The following is a 4,747-nucleotide window of genomic DNA, read 5'->3' as shown; positions in this document are numbered from 1 at the left end:
AAAGAAAATCTCTCAAAAGACCAAAAGCTTAATTAGATCCGAAACGCCGCAACAAGCAACTCCAAAAGTGAGTTGGCTCCTCAACACGCACGGACTCCAAAGTGGCGTTAATTAGAGTCTCCGCGGATCCATGCCTCACCGTACGGAACATGAATGGCTTGGCTTAATTAATTAGACTTGGGTCTAATTAACATTGGCATCATTAGAGCTTGCCTCTAATTAGAGCACGAACCATCAACAACTAAATTAATTTTCATGGTTCTTAATTTGGTCGCGGCATCTTAATTTGGTCGCAGCGATTAATTTGACCGTAGCATGTATTTATAATACATGTCTCCTAAGTAGAGTCTAATCCTAATTCAATTAGAAATTAGATTCAGACTCATAATCCATATATGCCAAATTAAAGCTAAATTATATCCAATCCCAATTAGATTAGGATTTAACTCCAATTTAGATAACTACAAATCTAAACCAAATATAACATGGTTTAAAGTGTATCAGTTTAGTAATTATCCCGTGGTTTCATTTTAATTTCTTTTTTTATTGTCCCCTCCACTAATTTTTTTCGTTAAATCAGTGATAAAGTTAAAACTAAAATGTATTATAATGAATATTCGATAAATTTAAGTATGGTATGTGAAATTTTTTGTATATAATTTAACGTAATATTAACGGACTAGAGCTGATGAAAAAAAAAAAATGAAACTACATGATACTAAATTAATACAGTTTAAATCGCGGGATATTAAAGTAAAAAAATGTGAAACCATCGGAGTGGTTTTTTTTTTTTTTTTTTTTTTTTTTTTTTTTTCTATCAATCTGTTAGGCTACTTTTAGAATGACCACTTCCTTTTTGATTTGATATGTTGGAATCATGCATGTTCATATTTCTTTTCCTCTATTTATGAAGGGATTAGGATTCTCTGCACCGCATTACACGAGATTTTCTATGCATGAGGGATGTCGCACCACCCGTTTGACGCGGGATACATTAATTACCATTGATGCACACCCAGCCTCAGATCCACCCAACATTATTTTCCAAACTACGTCTCCAAATGCAACTCGGGCTCTTGAACGCACCAAACTTCTTGCGAAATCTTGGATCGATCATCCTTGACCCGTACTTGTCTCTTTTCGCACCTTTTTGTATAAACTATCTTGTTCACTTCTATTTTTTTTCTTTGCTTCGGAGGCCCTAACTATTTTCACTCTGTATGCCTAATTCATTTTGCTTAATGAATGAAACAGCTACCTTGCTGCCTCTTTTCTCAAAAAAAAGAATTTTCTAAACAATGAATTAAGTTGCAAATAATACGCGTGTGTCGGTTTATGAATTACTATGGCGGATCTAGATTATGAGGAGTGGGGTCAATTAAACACCCCACTTATTCCTCCCCCGGTAACATCTCTAAAAGTAGGATATATTTATAATTAACTTTATTTTATTAGCTAAATTGACCCATTTTATTTTACTAAAAATAAGTAAAGACCATCTTTTGCTCCCATGTAGTACTTTTTTTAATTTTATAAATTTGATCCCAATTTAAAAAAGCAACTATTAAAATATAAAAAAAAATTAGTTTACAATTCTTTCCAAATAATAGTGGTTTGGGTGAAAAATAATCTTATCTATATAATGATGCCATCATACATCATTCCCAAAATATAAAAGGTACGATCGAAAATAATTATAATTCAAAATGATAGATACATGTTCTTTTCTTAAGCAATATTTCTTAACATGCAATTATATTTAATAATTTTTTATAATTTTTTATATTTATTTTTTATTTTATATTTAACTCTTCAATTTTTTATTTTTTATTTTTTAGATCTGCCACTGATGAATTGCCTAGTGAATCACCATAAAGTTTAGTTGCAACAGTTGCTTGTTAATTTCCAATTGTAGTACTTTTTTTACTATTAGATTAGCTGATTAGAGTCAATCTGCTAGCTAGCTAGCCTTCTCGGTAGTGGTTGTTTAAGGGATAATTGCCTATATACCTCTCAAAATTTTGAAAATATCTAATTAACACCCCCCCCACACAAAACTTTGAAAATATCTAATTTACTCCAGCAATTACCGTCTGTTAACTTATCTCGGATTAAATGTGAGTTAAATATCTATCAGAGTTAAAAAAAAAAATTAAAATAACTTTTTTGCCCTTAACTTAATTAATGGCAAAGAAAAAAAAATGGTGATGTTAGAAGAATTTATTTTAAAAGACACAAAATCAAAATACTTCTTTTGCCCTAATTTAAGAGTAAATAAGAAAAGTTGGTGATGGTATAAGGGTATATTTGGAAGGGTAAAACAGTAATTTTACAGGAATAACGTGTGACGCCCCAACTTTCCAGGGGGTTACCCATCCTAGGACTACTCCCGTCCTAGCACGCTTAACTCTCTTAACCTCTTAGGCCTTGCCACCATCCAAAATGCTTAAGCCGGGTTAAGAGTTTAGCCCTATTATATCTTATATATAGGACTATCTGGGGTCTCACAATCTCCCCTTCTTTAAGCCCCGACGTCCTCGTCAGGCTCAGACTCACAAGTACCAGGCGATGTGAGACTCATCTCGCTAGCCCGTCGTCCAGACCCTGGCTCAGCCGAGACTCATCTCACACTTCCGGCTGGTAATTGGCTCTGATACCATCTGTGACGCCCCAACTTCCCAGAGGGTCACCCATCCTAGGACTACTCCCGTCCTAGTACGCTTAACTCTCTTAACCTCTTGGGCCTTGCCACCATCCAAAATACTTAAGCCGGGTTAAGAGTTTAGCCCTATTATATCTTATATATAGGACTATCTGGGGTCTCACATAATGACTATTGCTAACAGTTTACTAACAGAATTTAACTCTAGAGATATATTTCAAATAACTTAGAATGTTAAAAAGGTTAATATTATTAAATTAGAAAGTACGAAGCTTTTGAGGGGTATATAAACAATTACCCTTTTAAGGAATTAATGAGTTCATATTATGTAATTTTTCGTTTTTTTCCATTATTGAATTTTCATAGCAAAACATTCTATTTCTTACCATCCAGAAAAACAATAGAGAATACGCATAAAAGAAAAATAAAACAAAAATAAAAATCAATCTTGGGATCTATCTCGGAGAAGCGCATGCATTTAATATCCCTCTTAAACCCAAGCATTAATTAATTACTCGGTAGCTTTCACAACTACTCTCCTTTTCGAATCACCCTAGATAAGTTTAAATTTAAACAATATATTAAAAAAAAAAAAAAACGTATCTTCTTCTGAGAGAAGAGAACTGCAGCAGCATTAGGTCCATCACAAGGAAGGTTTATTCAGAGCTCATATATATATATATATATATATATATATATATATATATATATATATATATATATATAGTCCGGCCACTATACTCTTTCATAAGTACGATCGCTCTCGTACTCATAAGTTGTTTTCGATGATAGAGCTTCCGAATCGACGATCCATACCGTTAATTATTATCCAGAGTATTTAAAACTTCTAGAAATCAAATTTCATAATTTTTTGACATCATTTATCTTACGATCAAAAGCTCACAAAATTGGTAATTTTTAACGGCCGGTATGGAATACTTGCTAGTTTAACGGTGTAAAAGAATTGGAATAGGTTGAATTTTTGATAGAAAATTCTATTCACTACCTAGATAATGATCAATAACTCCGATCTTAAATTGAAAAATCCGATCATCCATTTTTAGGACGTTGTTCGATTTTGACGGTATGGATCGGACATTGTTAAATTATAAAATTATAAAATTTAATTTCTAGAAGTTTTAAATGCTCTACATAATGTTTAACGGTATGGATCGTCGATTCGGAAGCTCTATCATTGAAAACAACTTATTAGTACGAGGGCGATCGTACTCATAAGAGTATAGTAGCCAGACTATATATATATATATATAAAGTCCGGCTACTATACTATTAATAGCACGAAGCACTTGGTGCTATCAAGTTTTCCGCCGTTAGATCTACTCTTTTGATCATTTTCATCCGTTAGATCATACTATTCAACCAACCACCCATTCAACCCTAAGGGGCCCACATCATCCTAACCGCACATCTCTTAATCCAATGGCCAAAAACTTGGTAGCACCAATAACTTTGTGCTATTAATAGCATAGTAGCCTAGTTATATATATATATATATATATATACATCACTACAACAGAATTAGGTTATAGGGACACATGTTTGGGACACTTTTGAGTAAGTGTCCCATTTATCCTAAAACTTAAAAAAAATATATATGTGATGTTGTTTTTGCCAGATATCGCTGTGAAAATTTACATCCATGTACAGTTTTTTCACGACGATCGATTTTAATGGCTGTGAAAATTTATCACAACGATATACATTTTAATGGCTGTGAAAATTTATCACAACGATATAAACCCCAGCGATCCATATATCACTGTCAATTTCTCACAGCGATATTGGATTTTCTCACGACGATTAAATGGTTGTGAATAAATTCATAAATCGTTGGCGGCTTTGAGATAGAGCAACCGACGCCACCGCCTCCTCCTGCTGTCCTTTCCGAGAAGCAGATCTTAAAGTCACCTAACTCACTTTTCTTTTCTTTTCTACCATTAACTAAAAAGAAAAAAAAAAGAAAAGACAAACATTAGCCCGGTTTATCTGACCCACACCACCCAACTCATCTCATTAGAAAATAAAAACTAACCTAACCCGAAATATAAATCCATAATCATCTAC

Source organism: Ananas comosus, linkage group 24 (assembly GCF_001540865.1).
Source record: "Ananas comosus cultivar F153 linkage group 24, ASM154086v1, whole genome shotgun sequence".
Lineage (NCBI taxonomy): Eukaryota > Viridiplantae > Streptophyta > Magnoliopsida > Poales > Bromeliaceae > Ananas > Ananas comosus.
This window is presented reverse-complemented; position numbering follows the sequence as displayed.